The 24,725-nt window shown below is 46.7% G+C and overlaps 1 protein-coding gene across 3 annotated transcripts in view; it reads right to left on the reverse strand.

The window, feature by feature from the left end:
• The window catches only part of LOC128694545 (MAM and LDL-receptor class A domain-containing protein 1), a 235,534-nt gene that overhangs the window by 118,349 nt on the left and 92,460 nt on the right, over nt 1-24,725 (reverse strand). For all 3 annotated transcript variants that reach the window (XM_070095885.1, XM_070095886.1, XM_070095887.1), the window contains one exon: nt 16,012-16,209. The gene's annotated coding sequence lies outside the window, so the exon portion shown is untranslated. The remainder of the gene's footprint in view (nt 1-16,011; nt 16,210-24,725) is intronic.

Raw genomic sequence — 24,725 nt, forward strand, 5'->3', positions numbered from 1 at the left:
CTAAGACCTACTTTTACCGGGAAGTATTCTCCCTCTCTTCTACACACCCTAACCTGAGCCTCACTATCCTCATAAAAGCTCTTTACAGCATTTAGTAACTTACCACCTATTCCATATACTTGCAACATCTGCCACATTGCTCCTCTATCCACTCTATCATATGCCTTTTCTAAATCCATAAATGCAATAAAAACTTCTCTACCTTTATCTAAATACTGTTCACATATATGCTTCAATGTAAACACTTGATCTACACATCCCCTACCCACTCTGAAACCTCCTTGCTCATCCGCAATCCTACATTCCGTCTTACTCTAATTCTTTCAATTATAACCCTACCGTACACTTTTCCTGGTATACTCAATAAACTTATTCCTCTATAATTTTTACAATCTCTTTTGTCCCCTTTCCCTTTATATAAAGGGACAATACATGCTCTCCGTTTTTTTATGTGATAAGAAAGATCAGTGCCATACGTTAACCTTAATGCCACTAGGATAGAAAGAATTTGCTTGATGGTGTAGAGCCTCAGTTGTTAATGCTTACACCAACTCAACGTAGATGCTACAGGTGTTATGTAGGTGGGTGGCAATAAGAGCAGATGCGACTCTGCCAATGGACTTCTCCTTAGATCCATCACTGTATATAATTTGCGATATGCAGTATTATTTGTAACAGTTAAAGGAGAAATTTCATCTCGAGCAGTTGCCTCTGCAAGTGATTTAATGAAGAGATTACTAGGGATGAGTTTCTTAGGCTGGGCTTTAAGATAAATAATGTTAAATATATACAACCTCCTTGGAGGGGTTCAGTACTTTTGTCTATATCGATACAGTTCATGCTGGTTATAAAACTTCAAATAAATGTACATTTTCGCAATACATTAGGATTCATGCTATATTTATTTCTAGACATTTAACAAGATTTATGGTGACTGCTTCATTTCTCAACATTTATAAACCAAGTACAATATTAAGCTCAATTACCCTATCACTGATACTAGGAACACAAAGTTCCTTCCTCGTATTAAAAACCTTGGCAGGTTTTGGATGGCTAGAATAATTCTGAGGGCATTTGTTTTGCATCAGCTCCAGAGGCTGGAGTTTACTGTTTTTACCTAATATTAACACAGGAGCAGCGTAATCAATTAAGGGATCTAATATAGGTTATGTACATCATTCTCACTATTTTTACAATAGCAACATAGTTGGAGTTGTATCCAGCATCAGCTTAGCATTTCTCATTGAGTTCGGGGTACGGTAGTTTTACTGCAGGCTACGTCTGCAAGATATCTGTAATATTTAACATAGCTTATGAATATACTCCTGGGAAAAAAATGGTGGGGTATCCTATTCGCTTGTAAATATCTTAGTTTTAGAGTAAGATACGAGACCTAGTCGATTACATATTGTTTGAACTTCATTAAGAATGGTACTTTCTTGTGCCCTGTTGAATGGGAGAGAGAGAGAGAGAGAGAGAGAGAGAGAGAGAGAGAGAGAGAGAGAGAATTATATAAGATTTCGTTCGGATTTTTAACCCCGGAGGGTTAGCCACCCAGGATAACCCAAGAAAGTCAGTGCGTCATCGAGGACTGTAACTTATTTCTATTGGGGTCCTTAATCTTGTCCCCCAGGATGCGACCCACACCAGGTGAACAGGACAACAGGTGTAAGGAAACGTGTCGAAATGTTTCCACCCGCCGGGAATCGAACCCGGGCCCTCCGTGTGTGAAGCGGGAGCTTTAGCCACCAGGCCACTTGCAGCAAAATATTAATTTGTAACTAATATATACGCAAATGTATTGTAAACCGATTCGGACCTAGTTGTTAGACGGTAGTGCTTGTCACTACCGTCCACAGGATGGATAGAGTGCACAATGAAGCCACTTCAGAGGCAAAATTAAAATAATGCATCTGGCTACTTGTAGGCGGTTCCGGAAGTCACCGCGCTCGCTGCCCGGTCCCAGACCAGGCCTCCTGGCTGCTGATCAATCAGGCTGTTGGTGCCCGCATATGACAGTTTCTTGTGTGTAATAGCAGCACTTAGATTGATCATTTAGTATACGGTCCTCTATGACAAAGCATGTACCAGTGGTTAGTTCATCACTGAAGACAACGATTAAGTGGATACATTTGTCTCACTGGGGCCCACACCTGTGTTACTGGATCACTGCGGCCTATAACTGTTACTGGGGCCCACACCTGTGTTACTGGATCACTGCGGCCTATAACTGTTACTGGGGCCCACACCTGTGTTACTGGATCACTGCGGCCTATAACTGTTACTGGGGCCCACACCTGTGTTACTGGATCACTGCGGCCTATAACTGTTACTGGGGCCCACACCTGTGTTACTGGATCACTGCGGCCTATAACTGTTACTGGGGCCCACACCTGTGTTACTGGATCACTGCGGCCTATAACTGTTACTGGGGCCCACACCTGTGTTACTGGATCACTGCGGCCTATAACTGTTACTGGGGCCCACACCTGTGTTACTGGATCACTGCGGCCTATAACTGTTACTGGGGCCCACACCTGTGTTACTGGATCACTGCGGTCCATAACTGTTACTGGGGCCCACACCTGTGTTACTGGATCACTGCGGCCTATAACTGTTACTGGGGCCCACACCTGTGTTACTGGATCACTGCGGTCCATAACTGTTACTGGGGCCCACACCTGTGTTACTGGATCACTGCGGCCTATAACTGTTACTGGGGCCCACACCTGTGTTACTGGATCACTGCGGTCCATAACTGTTACTGGGGTCCACACCTGTGTTACTGGATCAATGCGGTCCATAACTGCTACTGGGGCCCACACCTGTGTTACTGGATCACTGCGATCCATAATTATGTTACTGAGGTCCACAACTGTATTACTGGATCACTGAGGTCCACAACTGTGTTACTGGATCACTGTGGTCCACAACTGTATTACTGGATCACTGAGGTCCACAATTGTGTTACTGGATCATTGAGGTCCACAACTGTGTTACTGGATCACTGTGGTCCACAACTGTGTTACTGGATCACTGAGGTCCACAACTGTATTACTGGATCACTGAGGTCCACAACTGTATTACTGGATCACTGAGGTCCACAACTGTATTACTGGATCACTGAGGTCCACAACTGTATTACTGGATCACTGTGGTCCACAACTGTGTTACTGGATCACTGTGGTCCACAACTGTGTTACTGGATCACTGTGGTCCACAACTGTATTACTGGATCACTGTGGTCCACAACTGTGTTACTGGATCACTGAGGTCCACAACTCTCTCATTAGACTGTTGGGGGCCACATCTGCCTTAATGGAGCCGCAGCTCTCTTACTAGACCATTGGAGCCACACCTGCATTTTTGGACCGGGGGAGGGCACACCTACATTACTGAGTCACTGAGGCCACACCTGTCTTAATGAACCATTAGGACTATGCCTGCATTAGTGGACCACTATGAACGCGCACCTGCCTTGCCTTAGTGGACCATTACGAACCAGTGATGCAGTCAGTATTTCAGTCAGGGGGGAGGGGGAGGAGGGCTTAAAAATAAGTCAAAAACAAAACTCAAATATATAATATATATATATATATATATATATATATATATATATATATATATATATATATATATATATATATATATATCTATATATATATATATATTTGTCTTTTATCTTGTGTTTTAGGGAATATTCTTGTCCGGTGGTGACAAGGTTACGTGAAACCTTACTGATCACAGCGTAGTCGATAGACTTTAAACCCCATTACCTATTAAAAGTAAATATTACTGCACATACATACCCTCGGTACACCGTCACATGATCGATCATTCATACGTCACATAATCGATCATTCATACGTAGTTGATCAATCATTCATACATCACATGATTCGTGAAGATAAAGTACTCTAACATTAGCTACTTTTTTTTAAAAAAAAAAGGCGGTGAAGAATATTAGATGGGCGTAAATCAAGTGTGTGCTTCCTGTCATGCTCACTCAGTGGCCCTGTAACAGTTTAACACACTCCTGCCAGTTACCAAGACTCATGACTCCCCACTTGCTGTGTACCCCAACGAGTCCTTATTCACAGGCGGTATAAGGAAGTTAGTTGTACATGGACGGTGGTGGTGGGTTGCGCCCCCGTGCTGCCCACGACACACGTCACACATAGTTCATCGCGGCTTTGTTTTTCTGGAGCGTCAGGCTCAACACGACACTACAGCCGGATTTTATCCCACATTGCATCGTTCAAACGCCATAAGTTATCGCTCGCTGCTTGAAATACGGATAGGCTGGATCATAGCCAAGAAAAACACTTAACGACACTTATGTAGCATCTGGGAAGTGTAATTAAAACACTCAATGCGACTGGTGAGTGTGAGAGAATATATTTAAGGAATTAAAGTTAAATCATCTGCGAGTAAACCGGAACAACAGAAAGGAGAATGAGTGAGAAAGAGAGTAAGTGGAGAAGTGTGTAGTGGTGTTGGTTTCTGTTTATACTCAGTGTCACTTGCTTATAACACATGAACATCACTCAGGACCACAAGGTGTAAGGTATGTGGGGGGGGGGGGGGGAGAGTGGAGGGGTTACTGGGACTTAGGACGGTGAGGATGGGGAGGAAGGTGAGGATGGGGACGAAGGTGAGGATGGGGAGGAAGGTGAGGATGGGGACGAAGGTGAGGATGGGGACGAAGGTGAGGATGGGGACGAAGGTGAGGATGGGGACGAAGGTGAGGATGGGGACGAAGGTGAGGATGGGGACGAAGGTGAGGATGGGGACGAAGGTGAGGATGGGGACGAAGGCGAGGATGGGGACGAAGGCGAGGATGGGGACGAAAGCGAGGATGGGGACGAAGGCGAGGATGGGGACGAAAGCGAGGATGGGGACGAAGGCGAGGATGGGGACGAAGGTGAGGATGGGGACGAAGGTGAGGATGGGGACGAAGGTGAGGATGGGGACGAAGGTGAGGATGGGGACGAAGGTGAGGATGGGGACGAAGGTGAGGATGGGGATGAGGGTGAGGATGGGGACGAAGGTGAGGATGGGGAAGAAGGTGAGAATGGGGATGAGGGTGAGGATGGGGATGGGGACGAAGGTGAGGATGGGGACGAATGTGAGGATGGGGACGAAGGTGAGGATGGGGACGAAGGTGAGGATGGGGACGAAGGTGAGGATGGGGACGAAGGTGAGGATGGGGACGAAGGTGAGGATGGGGACGAAGGTGAGGATGGGGACGAAGGTGAGGATGGGGACGAAGGTGAGGATGGGGACGAATGTGAGGATGGGGACGAAGGTGAGGATGGGGACGAAGGTGAGAATGGGGACGAAGGTGAGGATGGGGACGAGGGTGAGGATGGGGACGAAGGTGAGGATGGGGACGAAGGTGAGGATGGGGACGAAGGTGAGGATGGGGACGAAGGCGAGGATGGGGACGAAAGCGAGGATGGGGACGAAGGTGAGGATGGGGACGAAGGTGAGGATGGGGATGAGGGTGAGGATGGGGACGAAGGTGAGGATGGGGACGAAGGTGAGGATGGGGACGAAGGTGAGGATGGGGACGAAGGTGAGGATGGGGACGAGGGTGAGGATGGGGACGAGGGTGAGGATGGGGACGAGGGTGAGGATGGGGACGAGGGTGAGGATGGGGACGAAGGTGAGGATGGGGACGAAGGTGAGGATGGGGACGAAGGTGAGGATGGGGACAAAGGTGAGGATGGGGACGAGGGTGAGGATGGGGACGAAGGTGAGGATGGGGACGAAGGTGAGGATGGGGACGAAGGTGAGGATGGGGACGAAGGTGAGGATGGGGACGAAGGTGAGGATGGGGACGAAGGTGAGGATGGGGACGAAGGTGAGGATGGGGACGAAGGTGAGGATGGGGACGAAGGTGAGGATGGGGACGAAGGTGAGGATGGGGACGAAGGCGAGGATAGGGACGAAAGCGAGGATGGGGACGAAGGTGAGGATGGGGACGAAGGTGAGGATGGGGATGAGGGTGAGGATGGGGACGAAGGTGAGGATGGGGACGAAGGTGAGGATGGGGACGAAGGTGAGGATGGGGATGAGGGTGAGGATGGGGACGAAGGTGAGGATGGGCACGAAGGTGAGGATGGGGACGAAGGTGAGAATGGGGATGAGGGTGAGGATGGGGATGGGGACGAAGGTGAGGATGGGGACGAAGGTGAGGATGGGGACGAAGGTGAGGATGGGGACGAAGGTGAGGATGGGGACGAAGGTGAGGATGGGGACGAAGGTGAGGATGGGGACGAAGGTGAGGGTGGGGACGAAGGTGAGGATGGGGACGAAGGTGAGGATGGGGACGAAGGTGAGGATGGGGACGAAGGTGAGGATGGGGACGAAAGTGAGGATGGGGACGAAGGTGAGGATGGGGAAGAAGGTGAGGATGGGGACGAAGGTGAGGATGGGGACGAGGGTGAGGATGGGGACGAAGGTGAGGATGGGGACGAAGGTGAGGATGGGGACGAAGGTGAGTATGGGGACGAAGGTGAGGGTGAGGATGGGGACGAAGGTGAGGATGGGCACGAAGGTGAGGATGGGGACGAAGGTGAGAATGGGGATGAGGGTGAGGATGGGGATGGGGACGAAGGTGAGGATGGGGACGAAGGTGAGGATGGGGACGAAGGTGAGGATGGGGACGAAGGTGAGGATGGGGACGAAGGTGAGGATGGGGACGAAGGTGAGGATGGGGACGAAGGTGAGGATGGGGACGAAGGTGAGGATGGGGACGAAGGTGAGGATTGGGACGAGGGTGAGGATGGGGACGAGGGTGAGGATGGGGACGAGGGTGAGGATGGGGACGAAGGTGAGGATGGGGACAAAGGTGAGGATGGGGACGAAGGTGAGGATGGGGACGAAGGTGAGGATGGGGACGAAGGTGAGGATGGGGACGAGGGTGAGGATGGGGACGAGGGTGAGGATGGGGACGAGGGTGAGGATGGGGACGAAGGTGAGGATGGGGACAAAGGTGAGGATGGGGACGAGGGTGAGGATGGGGACGAGGGTGAGGATGGGGACGAAGGTGAGGATGGGGACGAAGGTGAGGATGGGGACGAAGGTGAGGATGGGGACGAAGGTGAGGATGGGGACGAAGGTGAGGATGGGGACGAAGGTGAGGATGGGGACGAAGGTGAGGATGGGGACGAGGGTGAGGATGGGGACGAGGGTGAGGATGGGGACGAGGGTGAGGATGGGGACGAAGGTGAGGATGGGGACGAAGGTGAGGATGGGGACGAAGGTGAGGATGGGGACGAAGGTGAGGATGGGGACGAAGGTGAGGATGGGGACGAAGGTGAGGATGGGGACGAAGGTGAGGATGGGGACGAAGGTGAGGATGGAGATGAGGGTGAGGATGGGGACGAAGGTGAGGATGGGGACGAAGGTGAGGATGGGGACGAAGGTGAGGATGGGGATGAGGGTGAGGATGGGGACGAAGGTGAGGATGGGGACGAAGGTGAGGATGGGGACGAAGGTGAGGATGGGGACGAAGGTGAGGATGGGGACGAAGGTGAGGATGGGGACGAAGGTGAGGATGGGGACGAAGGTGAGGATGTTGACGAAGGTGAGGATGGAGATGAGGGTGAGGATGGGGACGAAGGTGAGGATGGGGACGAAGGTGAGGATGGGGATGAGGGTGAGGATGGGGACGAAGGTGAGGATGGGGACGAAGGTGAGAATGGGGACGAAGGTGAGGATAGGGGCGAAGGTGAGGATGGGGACGAAGGTGAGGATGGGGATGAGGGTGAGGATGGGGACGAAGGTGAGGATGGGGACGAAGGTGAGGATGGGGACGAAGGTGAGGATGGGGATGAGGGTGAGGATGGGGACGAAGGTGAGGATGGGGACGAAGGTGAGGATGGGGATGAGGGTGAGGATGGGGACGAAGGTGAGGATGGGGACGAAGGTGAGGATGGGGACGAAGGTGAGGATAGGGGCGAAGGTGAGGATGGGGACGAAGGCGAGGATGGGGACGAAGGTGAGGATGGGGATGAGGGTGAGGATGGGGACGAAGGTGAGGATGGGGACGAAGGTGAGGATGGGGACGAAGGTGAGGATGGGGATGAGGGTGAGGATGGGGACGAAGGTGAGGATGTGGACGAAGGTGAGGAGGGGGACGAAGGTGAGGATGGGGATGAGGGTGAGGATGGGGACGAAGGTGAGGATGGGGACGAAGGTGAGGATGGGGACGAAGGTGAGGATGGGGACGAAGGTGAGGATGGGGACGAAGGTGAGGATGGGGACGAAGGTGAGGATGGGGACGAAGGTGAGGATAGGGGCGAAGGTGAGGATGGGGACGGTGAGGATGGGGACGAAGGTGAGGATGGGGACGAAGGTGAGGATGGGGAGGAAGGTGAGGATGGGGACGAAGGTGAGGATGGGGACGAAGGTGAGGATGGGGACGAAGGTGAGGATGGGGATGAGGGTGAGGATGGGGACGAAGGTGAGGATGTGGACGAAGGTGAGGATGGGGACGAAGGTGAGGATGGGGACGAAGGTGAGGATGGGGACGAAGGTGAGGATGGAGACGAAGGTGAGGATGGGGACGAAGGTGAGGATGGGGACGAAGGTGAGGATGGGGACGAAGGTGAGGATGGGGATGAGGGTGAGGATGGGGACGAAGGTGAGGATGGGGACGAAGGTGAAGATGGAGACGAAGGTGAGGATGGGGACGAGAGTGAGGAAGGGGACAAAGGTGAGGATGGGGATGAAGGTGAGGATGGGGATGAAGGTGAGGATGGGGACGAAGGTGAGGATGGGGACGAGGGTGAGGATGGGGACGAAGGTGAGGATGGAGATGAGGGTGAGGATGGGGACGAAGGTTAGGATGGGGACGAAGGTGAGGATGGGGATGAGGGTGAGGATGGGGACGAAGGTGAGGATGGGGACGAGGGTGAGGATGGGGACGAAGGTGAGGATGGGGATGAGGGTGAGGATGGGGACGAAGGTGAGGATGGAGACGAGGGTGAGGATGGGGACGAGGGTGAGGATGGGGACGAAGGTGAGGATGGGGACGAAGGTGAGGATGGGGACGAAGGTGAGGATGGGGACGAAGGTGAGGATGGGGACGAAGGTGAGGATGGGGATGAGGGTGAGGATGGGGACGAAGGTGAGGATGGGGACGAAGGTGAGGATGGGGACGAAGGTGAGGATGGGGACGAAGGTGAGGATGGGGACGAAGGTGAGGATGGGGACGAAGGTGAGGATGGGGACGAAGGTGAGGATGGGGACGAAGGTGAGGATGGGGACGAATGTGAGGATGGGGACGAAGGTGAGGATGGGGACGAAGGTGAGGATGGGGACGAAGATGAGGATGGGGACGAAGGTGAGGATGGGGACGAGGGTGAGGATGGGGACGAGGGTGAGGATGGGGACGAGGGTGAGGATGGGGAAGATTGTGAGGATGGGGATGAGGGTGAGGATGGGGACGAGGGTGAGGATGGGGACGAAGGTGAGGATGGGGACGAAGGTGAGGATGGGGACGAAGGTGAGGAGGGAAACGAAGGTGAGGATGGGGACGAAGGTGAGGATGGGGACGAAGGTGAGGATGGGGACGAGGGTGAGGATGGGGACGAGGGTGAGGATGGGGAAGATTGTGAGGATGGGGATGAGGGTGAGGATGGGGACGAGGGTGAGGATGGGGACGAGGGTGAGGATGGGGACGAAGGTGAGGATGGGGACGAAGGTGAGGATGGGGACGAAGATGAGGATGGGACGAAGGTGAGGATGGGGACGAGGGTGAGGATGGGGACGAGGGTGAGGATGGGGACGAGGGTGAGGATGGGGAAGATTGTGAGGATGGGGATGAGGGTGAGGATGGGGACGAGGGTGAGGATGGGGACGAAGGTGAGGATGGGGACGAAGGTGAGGATGGGGACGAAGGTGAGGAGGGAAACGAAGGTGAGGATGGGGACGAAGGTGAGGATGGGGACGAAGGTGAGGATGGGGACGAAGGTGAGGATGGGGACGAAGGTGAGGATGGGGACGAGGGTGAGGATGGGGACGAGGGTGAGGATGGGGAAGATTGTGAGGATGGGGATGAGGGTGAGGATGGGGACGAGGGTGAGGATGGGGACGAGGGTGAGGATGGGGACGAAGGTGAGGATGGGGACGAAGGTGAGGATGGGGACGAAGGTGAGGAGGGAAACGAAGGTGAGGATGGGGATGAGGGTGAGGATGGGGACGAATGTGAGGATGGGGATGAGGGTGAGGATGGGGTCTAAGGTGATGATTGGATCGAATGTGAGGATGGAGACGAAGGTGAGGATGTGGACGAAAGTGAGGATTGGAACGAGGGTGAGGATGGAGACGAACGTGAGGATGGAGACGAAGGTGAGGATGGAGACGAAGGTGAGGATGGAGACGAAGGTGAGGATGGAGACGAAGGTGAGGATGGAGACGAAGGTGAGGATGTGGACGAAAGTGAGGATTGGAACGAAGGTGAGGATTGGAACGAAGGTGAGGATTGGAACGAAGGTGAGGATTGGAACGAAGGTGAGGATTGGAACGAAGGTGAGGATTAGAATGGGTGTCTTATTTTTATTAATAAAAAACCTTGACACATCGCACAAATTACGATACTATCACGATATTACTCAAGTGAATAATCAAACACACATTGTTCAAGAGAGACCATTAAGCTGACCACACACCTTTCGTTACATTTTTTTTTTTTTATAGCCGGTATTCTCCCGGCCCGGGCCTTTTCCAAGTGGTGGCCCGGCCTTGGCTCCCTCTTTAGGGAGTGTCTGAGACCTAAGTCTCCCATGGGAGGAGGCACAAGTACCTCCTCATCTTTGGGACCAACTGTCCCCAGGCCTAGCCACAAGCTAGGCCTCTCTGGTCTGCCATCCCCGCCCCAAGGGGGCAAATGGGAATGACAGTCTTATGAGCTAAAGGCTCGGGCTCAGGCACCTACCCTACCCTAGAAGGGTTAGGCATGGTATCGATCTTCATTACAGTGATCATTGTGCCTACTAACCTGACAGAAATACTTGTAACCAAGCCTAACCCTGGCTACTATATCATTCAGTCTGTTTATAATGGAAATTGCTCCATAAATGTGCTAATCTACCTTCACATTCTCATAGCAAGTTGTAGATCTACTCAGGTCTCTTCTATGATATACAGATTTATTATTTGCTTATCTAATTTTATTTCTAGGCATATGAAAAGAAAGTAAGAGCAGTGAGGTAATTGTCGTCAACATGTTGATCAGGAACTTCAGTTTAAAGTTTAACACTACAAATATCGAGCAAATCAAAAGGTCGAAACATGGAGTAAGAGTGCAAAGGATAACACGAGTTGAAGCCCCAGTATTCAGGACAGATGTAAGAGTAAGAAATAAGACCAGCTGGTCACAATGGGTAATTTAAGTCACCTAGAAACAAGTGGGGATCCGGGAAGGCGAAAACTGGACCGGCAGAGAGAAAGGATGAGAAACATACAAGCAGCAAATATTTTATGATTTATCTCATTAAGCACTAACAGCAGTAACAGCCTAGTTGATCAGGCCCTGATCCATCGGGAGGCCTGGTCGTGGACCGGGCCGCGGGGGCGTTGATCCCCGGAATAACCTCCAGGTAACCTCCAGGTAAGCACTGGCGGCAGCACTATGAAGCAGAGTTTTGGCAGGTGTTAGAGAGCACATTAGTACACACAGCAGACCACTGTCACTGAAGAGGCACGAGGTAAGAGTTAACATCTCGCAGTAGAATATAGCCAGACAGAGGAAGGACAACAACATATCAAACTTAAGATTCTTGAATAACAACAAAGACAAGTCTGAGCTGGAAGACCTGTGCCTGAAATTTTCCCTCATTTTTCTTGTAACCACGAATATTCCAATATAAAACTGACAAACTCGTGTTTCTTCACCCTCAATTATCTTAATTTTATTTTCGTACCCACCCCTCCCCCGCTAAATCAATTAAAACTTTAATTTCCTTCGGAAAACTTTATTTTACAGCAAACACAAATATAAAGGTGAAGTACATTAACGACACAGTTGTGAATTAGAATTTACGTGCATTTAAATATAAACGTTAAAAATAGATCTGCCTTATTGAGTGGCTCTGGTTGGTGTTCATTAACGATGCTGCTGAAAAGTTTTTTCAGGAATAAGAACACGCACATTTGCCTGGAAACGGTTTCTAGCCTTTGTTTTTCTTGTGCATTAGTGCTGTAAAAGCTGCCCGGAACTTTTTCTGCTGACAGTGGGAACGTTAAGTAGAGCACACCACAAGTTTCTGCCCTCATTGATTCAAATTCCTCTCGGATTCCTTAATTAACTTTTAGTTCAATACAATCATATCATCTTCAATTATATTACTATCATTCATAGAATATATATTAAAATAAATGCGCTTTGTATTCATCTCTGAGCCACATAAACCTCTCTCCCTGCTGACAGTAACTTTGGAAAGACATCATCATCTCCTGTAATTGATGTTTCACTTCACTCACGACGGACAGTTCTTTTTCCGCACCAGCAGCCTCCTCCATGCCCCTTGGGGGTACTAGTTTTCCTAATTAAGAACCACTGACACAAACGATGTACTGTAAATCAAAACGGGAGTGTTTGCATAATTTTTTTTAGGAAACACAATAGAGAATATTAATATTACCATAGCTACTCCACTCCATAAAGGTGGCAGCAAAGCAATAGCTAAGAACTATAGACCAAAAGCTCTAACGTCCCACATCATAAAAATCTTCGAAAGAGTTCTAAGAAGCATGGCTGAAAACCACTTGGATTCCTAACAGTTGCACAATCCAGGGCAGCATGGATTCAGAGCAGGTCAATCCTGCAGCTCATAACTACTGGATCACTATGATATGGTCTTGGATGATATGGAAGACAAACAGAATGCAGGTGTAGTATACACAGATTTTTGCAAAAGCCTTTGATAAGTGCGATCATGGTGTAATAGGGCACAAAATGCGTGCTAAACTGATAACTGGAAAAGTGGCCAGATGAATCTTCAACTTTCTAACCAATCGAACACAATTAGTAATGGTAAATAGAGTTAAATCGGAAGCCGCCATAGTGAAGAGCTCTGTTCCACAAGGCACAGTACTCGCCCTTATCATGTTCCTCATATAAGACAGATATGTAAACCATATCACCGTATCATCCTTTGCAGACGATACAGGATCTGCATGAGACTGTCATCTATTGAGGACACGGTAAATCTCCAAGAAGATATAAACCAAGTTTTCCGATGGGCAACAGAGAACAATATGATGCTCAATGAAGACAAATTCCAACTACTCCGTTATGGAAAACTGGAGGAAATAATATCTAGAACTGAGTATACTACAAACTCTAATCATACCACAGAGCGGAAAAGTAATGTGAAGGACCTGGGAGTGTAATGTCTGAGGATCTCACCTTCAAGGATCACAACAATGGCACTATCACATCTGAGAGGAAAATGATAGCATGAATAACGAGAACGTTCAAAACAAGAGATGAACGCATGGAAGCACTTATACTCACTGGAGCGCGGGGCGCTATTAGTACACTGAGAAAATACAATAAGTGTCCCGGGCCCAAGACTGTTCAACAGTCTCCCATCAGGCATAGGGGAATTACCAACAAATCCCTGGCTGCCTTCAAGAGGAAGCTGGACAGATACCTACCTGGAGAGAATTCTGGGGATCAACGCCCCCGGGGCCCGGTCCATGCCAGGCCTCCTGGTGGATCAGGGCTTGATCAACGAGGCTGTTACTGCTGGCCGCACGTAATCCAACGTACTGACCACAGCCCGGCTGGTCCGGCACTGACTTTAGGTATCTGTCCAGCTCCCCCTTGAAGACAACCAGGGGTTCATTGGTAATTCCCCTTATGGCTGGTGGGAGGTTGTTGAACAGTCTTGAGCCCCGGAAACTTATTGTGTTTCCTCACAGTGTACTAATGGCGCCCCTACTTTTCACTGGTGGTATGTTGCATCACTTGCAGGATCTTCCAGATATAGATTATGATGTCTCTCTCGCCTGCGCTCCAGTGAGTATAAGTCAGGTGCTTCCAAGAGTTCGACGTAGTTAAGGTGTTTGATGGAACTTATACGTGCAGTAAAGGTTCTTTGTACATTCTCTACACCTGCAATTTCACCTGCCTTGAACGGAGCTATTAATGTACAGCAATATTCCAACCTAGAGAGAACAAGTGATTTAAAAAGGATCATCACTGGCTTGGCATCTCTTGTCTGAATTCAGTGCCGGATCAGCCGGGATGTGGTTCGTACGTTGGACTACGTGCGGCCAACAGTAACAGCCTGGTTGATCAGGCCCTGATCCACCGGGAGGCCTAGTCATGTACCAGGCCGCGGGGGCATTTATCCCCGGAATACCCTCCAGGCAGACTCCTAGTAACTAAAATCTATTATACATATAAGGTTCCCAATACATTTGTTTAATGGTAAACTAAAACAAATTTACTCGGGATCAGGTGTCAGCGGTTAAAAGGTTACCAATGACTGGATAAGATGACTGAAAGGACAAAGAAGAGGGTAATAAACAATCATGTGAGGAAGGATGACTGTCCCACAACACTTATACTGAGACAATCACGTGTGAGAACAGTGACTGGTGTGACAAATTAATTTGAAGGCGAAACAGATGTTGTACATTAGCATTATTAAAACAAATAACCTGAATAACTCACACCATCATAAAAAGCGACCTAAGGGTAACTCAGTAAGCCATCCAGTGAGTCAGTAGCTACGCTCACTGGACTGGAGGTTAAAAAGCTTTGTCCATGTAATTGGGCAAATATCATGGAGAAGCAACAGAACCCATCGAGGAGCTGCTTGAGATTGCGGCGAGAAGGACGAGAAAACTCTGGGCATGAATTAGAGGTGCAACGACAGAGCAGAGAGTACTGAGAATCCCGAGGACGATTTGCAAATCCTCGTTGAGTACCAGAAGAAGCTGAAGCCATGATAAGGGACGAACAGTGGTTGGGAGTACCTGGGAGGGAACCCACAGCCACAGTTTTAGAAAGGCTTAATTGAATATCACATCATGGCAAAATCTTGTTAAGTCACTCAGGTTATCAAATAAGTCAAACATGACCCAATTATGATCCAAGACTAACCAAACCATTCACTTTTTATTTCTAATTTGTGGGTTTATTGTGAGAAGTCACTACAGCAGTTTAGTACATTAAACCCCAAGGTTCCTCTATAGTGCATTTTTTTCTGTACATAAATCAGATTGAAAAAGTGCATGTACAATTTAATAGCGCCTACTATGGAGGCCTCATGCGCTATGCAATTCTGAATCCCCTTTTTCAATCACATTTGCAAAAATAGTACTACACAGATGCCCCTTAATTGAGGGTTTACTGTATATCTAATGAGAAGCAATGGAGAGTTGTGAACTAAACACTCGATATAGACAGCAAGGAAAATGATAGGGAGGATAACGAGAACATTCAAAACAAGGGGAACAGTGCCATGGGTGTTACTATTCAAATCGCTTGTGCTCTCAGAGTACTGTTCAGTATTCTCGAATCGATCCAGGGCAGGAAAGATGTCAGAGTTAGAACAGATATAGAGATCATTTATGGCCCAGAGTCAATAAACCCTTTAAATTCATGATAATATATACCTGGAAAGTACTTTGAACACTGCCAAAACACATTAGATTGAGACACGTTGAAGTGTAAAATAAACCCAATGAAACTCAGGGGGTGCTGTGGACACAATAAGAGAACATTATATTAACATACGTAGTTCCAGATAAAAGATATCAGAAACACTGTTACAACAAGTGTAAAAGTGTTCTAGAGAAAATGTAACAAATGCCGGATCAACCAGACTGTGGATATGTGAGCCAGTGGGCCGCCAGCTGCAACAGCCTGGTTGACCATGCAAGCACCGGACAAGCTTAATTCAGGACCGGACTGCAGGAGTAGAAAAAAACTCAAAAACCATCAAAGGTATATCAAAGGTCTATACACACACTAACACTTACCGTACTAACCAAGATGTTGATGCGACTAGCATTTTGGCAGAACTGTAGCGCTGATGGACTCAGGGTGACACAAGGCACCCAGGGATCTCACTTCCTCTTGTAAACACTAATGAGCTACTTTGCGAGAAAGAGAGAACGTAGATGATGGGAGCTCGCTCGTTCGTTCTCGCTCTCCCCCTCCATCTGAGAGAGGACACACTACGGAGGAAAAAAAAAAAGGCTTAAAAATATGCAGTGAGAAGAAACGGGAGAGTATGATGAAATTTAGAAAAGGGAAAAAGAATGCATTAACTGTTGCCAATACACAATTAGTGTGAATTTGTAAAGGGTTCAAGTTGGACCGAAACGTCATCGTAAGCTCCTCTCTCTTATGTGCGGAATATTTGTGTATTGTTCCAGTCACGGTATTGTGTATTTTTTTTTTGTTATTTAACTGGTGCCAAGATCTACAGGCTCATGATCGAGAAGCTGTGAGGGTAACACAGAACCTGGAGAAATGAGAATCAGGTACGATCCGAGGAAGGGCAGAATAGCTCCGGGTCTTTGGATCACGAAACCTCTGCCAGCATCAAGACATCATCCTTTCCCGACTGGAGGGAAGAAACAATAGTGGAAGGGAACGTGCAACTCCGTGATACATTCATCTGATACGCGACCCATTAATGTTAAGTCATCGATGGAGACGAACAGGGGAAGGGGAGAAAAATGAGAAGGCACGAAGGGTGGAATAGGAGAAAGTAAGGATAAGGTATGAACGATGGGCAAGGAGAAAGGTTAGACTGTGTCGTCGGAGCAGCTAGTTTGTTTTTCATTCCACATCCATCCTATGGAGGGTAACCAAAGAACATATTGATACACAATTGGCCTAGAAACTAGGCCTAAAAGGATTTACATAAGTACATCCAGAGGTATCTACAGACTATCTTATCTTTTGTAAGCAAATTTAGGATATTTACTTAATATGTCTGGATTATTATTTTTATTAATAAGATATCTTGACATAACACATATCATACTACTTATGTTCCTCAATAAGTGAACAATGAAGCAGTGCTCGAGAAAGACAACGTAATGAGCAGGAACGAATAACGGGAGAGAAAGAAATGGACGGGTGCAGAGGAGAAAGTAATGGGCAGAAATGAACGGTGGCAGAGGAGAAAGTAATGGGCAGAAATGAACGGTGAGAGAGGAGAAAGGAATGAGCAGAAATGAACGGTGAGAGAGGAGAAAGTAATGGGCAGAAAAGAAGAAATGTGGACACTTCCTTTGGCGGCTAACGAGGCAGTTTGTCTCACGATGTCAACCACGGCATCGTCGCCGCCACCGCCGTCATTGTTCAGTATGACCACCATCATACGTGTTATGTAAAAGGACGCAAGTGCAACTAATGTAATATTTTATTGTGGCAACGTTTCGCTCTCCAGGAGCTTTATCAAGCCGTTACCTGGAGAGCGAAACGTTGCCACAATAAAATGCCACATTAGTTGCATTTGTGTCCTTTTAACTAACAATGTCGGTAATTCTACCAACATTAATGCAACCATAATACACACCACTAGCACTGTTCTGAAGCCACACTCCAACATTTCACTCACCTCAACTCTTCCTTTCTTACCAGTATATATACGATTTGTATCCTCCGCATGATTTGATAATGGTCTTACCAACCTTAACATTCTCTCGACAAAAGCTCTTTCTGCAGACGTTCTTCACGTCTATATCAACTGCACAATTAGTAATCCGTAACGACCGAGCAATAACTTGTCTGTCAGACTTACGGATAACAAAATATCAGTCAAACTTGAAAAGAAGCAAGCAAGGAACCACAAGAACGAACACTGCAGCAGACCTACAGGCGGTCTGGAGTTTTATGACACTGGTCGCGGGTTCTATCACCACCCTTGGTATGGTTCGAGTCGCTACTGGTTCATGCTAGGCAGGCCCAACTCTCACCCACCCACACCCACTCATGTATCCGTCCGACCTATATTTAATGCTACCCAAGGTTGTCGCTTCAATGACGCTACTTGGAAGTTTGTTCCAATCATCCACAACTCTACTGCCGAACCAGTTTCTCTACATCCACACTTAATTCTCCAAAAATGTAATTAATAGCAAAGAACTAATCTCTGGATATAGTTTGGCGACATCAAACAACTCTAGTACCAAATAACTTCCAAAAACTGCTAAGAGTAATAACATAAACAAGGAGCAGCAGACTTCATCCTTCACTGAGGTTACATCAACTGCCTTCAGCATTTTGTCGAAGACACTATTAAAAATTGAAGTCTGTCCGTCTTGCTTCTTTTTTTTGCTGTTAGTGTACCATATGTAAGTGTACCATATGAAGTATGCCAGTTAGTGTACCACATGTAAGTGTACCATATGAGGTGTGGCAGTTAGTGTACCACATGTAAGTGTACCATATGAAGTGTGCCAGTTAGTGTACCACATGTAAGTGTACCATATGAAGTGTGCCAGTCAATGTACCACATGTAAGTGTACCATATGAAGTGTGCCAGTTAGTGTACCACACTAGTAAATGTACCTCACAAGAGTACCGAAAAAAAACAAAGCTGAGAAATGTGAACAGCCGAGTAAGAGCCTCGAAGTGTCATACATTCTACTGCGGAGTGAACTAGGTCTAGAGAGGCCTACGGCCTATCGTCTAATGACCCGCAGGGAAAGAGGAAGCTGCTTTGCTAGGGGAGTGAGAGAGCGGATGTCTTTAGGTCAAAAGGTCAGTCACTGTTACGAGGAAGACAAAATTATGTATGTGTGTATATATATATATATATATATATATATATATATATATATATATATATATATATATATATATATATATATATATATATATATATGTGTGTGTGTGTGTGTGTGTGTGTGTGTGTGTACTCACCTAGTTGTACTCACCTAGTTGAGGTTGCGGGGGTCGAGTCCGAGCTCCTGGCCCCGCCTCTTCACTGATCGCTACTAGGTCACTCTCCCTGAGCCGTGAGCTTTATCGTACCTCTGCTTAAAGCTATGTATGGATCCTGCCTCCACTACATCGCTTCCCAAACTATTCCACTTACTGACTACTCTGTGGCTCTGTGTGTGTGTGTGTGTGTGTGTGTGTGTGTGTGTGTGTGTGTTAAAAGCAGGTGGGGATATAGTTTTGGAGTGGTTGGTGCAATTATTTAATAAATGTATGGAAGAGGGTAAGGTACCTAGGGATTGGCAAAGAGCATGCATAGTTCCTTTGCATAAAGGCAAAGGGGACAAAAGAGAGTGCAAAAATTATAGGGGGATAAGTCTGTTGAGTATACCTGGTAAAGTGTATGGTAGAGTTATTATTGAAAGAATTAAGAGTAAGACGGAGAATAGGATAGCAGATGAACAAGGAGGCTTTAGGAAAGGTAGGGGGTGTGTGGACCAGGTGTTTACAGTGAAACATATAAGTGAACAGTATTTAGATAAGGCTAAAGAGGTTTTTGTGGCATTTATGGATTTGGAAAAGGCGTATGACAGGGTGGATAGGGGGGCAATGTGGCAGATGTTGCAGGTGTATGGTGTAGGAGGTAGGTTACTGAAACCAGTGAAGAGTTTTTACGAGGATAGTGAGGCTCAAGTTAGAGTATGCAGGAAAGAGGGAGATTATTTCCCAGTAAAAGTAGGCCTTAGACAAGGATGTGTGATGTCACCGTGGTTGTTTAATATATTTATAGATGGGGTTGTAAGAGAAGTAAATGCGAGGGTCTTGGCAAGAGGCGTGGAGTTAAAAGATAAAGAATCACACAAAGTGGGAATTGTCACAGTTGCTCTTTGCTGATGACACTGTACTCTTGGGAGATTCTGAAGAGAAGTTGCAGAGGTTGGTGGATGAATTTGGTAGGGCATGCAAAAGAAGAAAATTAAAAGTGAATACAGGAAAGAGTAAGGTTATGAGGATAACAAAAAGATTAGGTGATGAAAGATTGGATATCAGATTGGAGGGAGAAAGTATGGAGGGGGTGAATGTATTCAGATATTTGGGAGTGGACGTGTCAGCGGATGGGTCTATGAAAGATGAGGTGAATCATAGAATTGATGAGGGGAAAAGGGTGAGCGGTGCACTTATGAGTCTGCGGAGACAAAGAACTTTGTCCTTGGAGGCAAAGAGGGGAATGTATGAGAGTATAGTTTTACCAACGCTCTTATATGGGTGTGAAGCATGGGTGGTGAATGTTGCAGCGAGGAGAAGGCTGGAGGCAGTGGAGTTGTCATGTCTGAGGGCAATGTGTGGTGTGAATATAATGCAGAGAATTCGTAGTTTGGAAGTTAGGAGGAGGTGCGAGATTACCAAAACTGTTGTCCAGAGGGCTGTAGTGGAAGGAAGGCGGGGTAGGGGTCGGCCTAGGAAAGGTTGGAGGGAGGGGGTAAAGGAGGTTTTGTGTGCGAGGGGCTTGGACTTCCAGCAGGCATGCGTGAGCGCGTTTGATAGGAGTGAATGGAGACAAATGGTTTTTAATACTTGACGTGCTGTTGGAGTGTGAGCAAAGTAACATTTATGAAGGGATTCAGGGAAACCGGCAGGCCGGACTTGAGTCCTGGAGATGGGAAGTACAGTGCCTGCACTCTGAAGGAGGGGTGTTAATGTTGCAGTTTAAAAACTGTAGTGTAAAGCACCCTTCTGGCAAGACAGTGATGGAGTGAATGATGGTGAAAGTTTTTCTTTTTCGGGCCACCCTGCCTTGGTGGGAATCGGCCTGTGTGTTAATAATATATATATATATATATATATATATATATATATATATATATATATATATATATATATATATATATATATTATGTCGTGCCGAATAAGTAAAAGTTGCTATTTTGGCTTAAATAGCAACACTCTTCTTGCCGAATAAGACAAGCGAAATTTTATGTATACAATAATTTCGCAAAAATCATTCTGAACTCCCATCAAGCATTAGGGGAATTGCCAATAAACCCCTGGCTGCCTTCAAGAGAGAGCTGGACAGATACCTAAAGTCAGAGCCGGATCAGCCGGGCTGTGGCTCGTACGTCGGACTGCGTGCGGCCAGCAGTAACAGCCTAGTTGATCAGGCCCTGATCCATCGGGAGGCCTGGTCATGGACCGGGCCGCGGGGGCGTTGATCCCCGGAATAACCTCCAGGTAACCTCCAGGTAACGACAAAAATATATTTCATTGTTTGTTTATTATTAAATTATTGTAAACTTATCTAAAACATATTTAGTTGGATTATGCTAAATTAAATTGAGCTTGTTATAATAAGGTTAGGTAAGTTTTCTAAGGTTCTTTTGATACAAAATTATTAATTTTACATTAACGTAAATGAAAAAATATATCTTTAAACTTACAAGGGAAATTTTTAGAAAGGACTTTACTTTAAATGAGTTCTTGCTAATTGACCAGTTTTACATATTCGACCCGACATTATATATATATATATATATATATATATATATATATATATATATATATATATATATATATATATATATATTTTAGGTAGTAGGTTGGTAGACAGCAACCACCCAGGGAGGTACTACCGTCCTACCAAGTGAGTGTAAAATGAAAGCCTGTAATTGTTTTACATGATGGTAGGATTGCTGGTGTCCATTTTTCTGTCTCATAAACATGCAAGGTTTCAGGTGCGTCTTGCTACTTCTACTTACACTTAGGTCACACTACACATACATGTACAAGCATATATATATACACACCCCTCTTTGTTTTCTTCTATTTTCTTACTAGTTCTTGTTCTTGTTTATTTCCTCTTACCTCCATGGGGAAGTGGAACAGAATTCTTCCTCCGTAAGCCATGCGTGTTGTAAGAGGCGACTAAAATGCCGGGAGCAAGGGGCTAGTAACCTCTTCTCCTGTATACCTGGAGTTTACCTGGAGAGAGTTCCGGGGGTCAACGCCCCCGCGGCCCGGTCTGAGACCAGGCCTCCTGGTGGATCAGAGCCTGATCAACCAGGCTGTTGCTGCTGGCTGCACGCAAACCAACATACGAGCCACAGCCCGGCTGATCCGGAACTGACTTTAGGTGCTTGTCCAGTGCCAGCTTGAAGACTGCCAGGGGTCTGTTGGTAATCCCCCTTATGTGTGCTGGGAGGCAGTTGAACAGTCTCGGGCCCCTGACACTTATTGTATGGTCTCTTAACGTGCTAGTGACACCCCTGCTTTTCATTGGGGGGATGGTGCATCGTCTGCCAAGTCTTTTGCTTTCGTAGTTGGTGATTTTCGTGTGCAAGTTCGGTACTAGTCCCTCTAGGATTTTCCAGGTGTATATAATCATGTATCTCTCCCTCCTGCGTTCCAGGGAATACAGGTTTAGGAACCTCAAGCGCTCCCAATAATTGAGGTGTTTTATCTCCGTTATGCGCGCCGTGAAAGTTCTCTGTACATTTTCTAGGTCGGCAATTTCACCTGCCTTGAAAGGTGCTGTTAGTGTGCAGCAATATTCCAGCCTAGATAGAACAAGTGACCTGAAGAGTGTCATCATGGGCTTGGCCTCCCTAGTTTTGAAGGTTCTCATTATCCATCCTGTCATTTTTCTAGCAGATGCGATTGATACAATGTTATGGTCCTTGAAGGTGAGATCCTCCGACATGATCACTCCCAGGTCTTTGACGTTGGTGTTTCGCTCTATTTTGTGGCCAGAATTTGTTTTGTACTCTGATGAAGATTTAATTTCCTCATGTTTACCATATCTGAGTAATTGAAATTTCTCATCGTTGAACTTCATATTGTTTTCTGCAGCCCACTGAAAGATTTGGTTGATGTCTGCCTGGAGCTTTGCAGTGTCTGCAATGGAAGACACTGTCATGCAGATTCGGGTGTCATCTGCAAAGGAAGACACGGTGCTGTGGCTGACATCCTTGTCTATGTCGTATATAAGGATGAGGAACAAGATGGGAGCGAGTACTGTGCCTTGTGGAACAGAGCTTTTCACCGTAGCTGCCTCGGACTTTACTCTGTTGACGACTACTCTCTGTGTTCTGTTATATATTACTAAATGTAAAAGGAGAAACTTTCGTTTTTCCTAAGGCCACCCTGCCTCGGTGGGATGCGGCTGGTGTGTTGAAAGAAAGATATATATATATATATATATATATATATATATCGTGCCGAGTATGTAAAACTGGTCAATTAGCAAGAACTCATTTAAAATTAAGTCCTTTCTAAAATTTTCTCTTGTACGTTTAAAGATATATTTTTTTCATTAATGTTGATGTAAAAATTTATAATTTTGCACCAAAAGGAACTTAGAAAACTTACCTAACCTTATTATATCAAGAGCAATTTATTTTAGCCTAACCCAACTAAATATATTTTAGATTTATTTACAATAATTTAATACTAAACAAACACAGTGAAATATATATTTTTCGTTAGGTTCAGAATTATTTTGGCGAAATTATTGCATACACAAATTTTCACTTGACCTATATGGCAAGATGAGCGTTGCTATTTAAGCCAAGATGGCAAGTTCTGCCTATTCAGCACGACATTATATATATATATATATATATATATATATATATATATATATATATATATATATATATATATATATATATATATATATGTGTGTGTGTGTGTGTGTGTGTGTGTGTGTGTGTGTGTGTGTGTGTGTGTGTGTGTGTGTGTGTGTGTCTGTGTGTGTGTGTGTTAGTTAAAGATTAGCCGGTATTCTCCCGGCCCAGGCCTTGTCCAAGTGGTGGCCCGGCCTTGGCTCCCTCTTTAGGGAGTGTCTGAGACCTAAGTCTCCCATGGGAGGAGGCACAAGTACCTCCTCATCTTTGGGACCAACTGTCCCCAGGCCTAGCCACAAGCTAGGCCTCTCTGGTCTGTCATCCCCGCCTCATGGGGGCAAATGGGAATGACAGTCTTATGAGCTAAAGGCTCGGGCTCAGGCACCTACCCTACCCTAGAAGTGTTAGGCATGGTGTCGATCTGTGTGTGTGTGTGTGTGTATATATATATATATATATATATATATATATATATATATATATATATATATATATATATATATATCGGACCCTAGATGTAGTTGATATTAACTACATCAGTACACTAACTTTAAGAATATTTGAATCCCTAAAGTATATTAAAATAAAACTTTCTAGGGACCGAGGCTACGGTAACACTACGCTAGACTACTCTCATAACCTGGTAACCCCTCATACCACCACTTATTGTGTCACTTACACTTGCCTGTTGACAATGGTATAAAATACCGAGAAGAGTTCAGCTCCATGAAGCTGAACTTTTCTCCTGGCTGAGGGACAGACCACCTCGAATACTATTTTTAAAAGTTTGATGGATTGATTATATCATCTTCCTTTCACTACTATACGTGCTGCCTCTGTATTTGACTGAAGAAGCCTACTGTATAGGCAAAACGTTTGAAGAAAAAGAGATACCCAAGTGTTGCACATGTGTCTTAATCATCAATATACACTGGTCTTGAGACCCGGTGTCTAATCTTCACTGAAACGCAACCCTCGCACCAGTCTACACTCAACCTTGTGAATCACCATAACTCGCCTCCAGTTACGCCAGCCAATCACCTGGAACTTAGCAACCTTAACAAGCCAATCAACGCTCGTCTCACAAGACTAGGGCAGGATGCCCCGCCCCTCATCGTGGAATTAGCCTTCTGATTAGTTACTCGTGCCTCTGAACTAATGTCATTGGCTGCCGG

Source organism: Cherax quadricarinatus, chromosome 51, assembly GCF_038502225.1.
Source record: "Cherax quadricarinatus isolate ZL_2023a chromosome 51, ASM3850222v1, whole genome shotgun sequence".
Classification (NCBI taxonomy): domain Eukaryota; kingdom Metazoa; phylum Arthropoda; class Malacostraca; order Decapoda; family Parastacidae; genus Cherax; species Cherax quadricarinatus.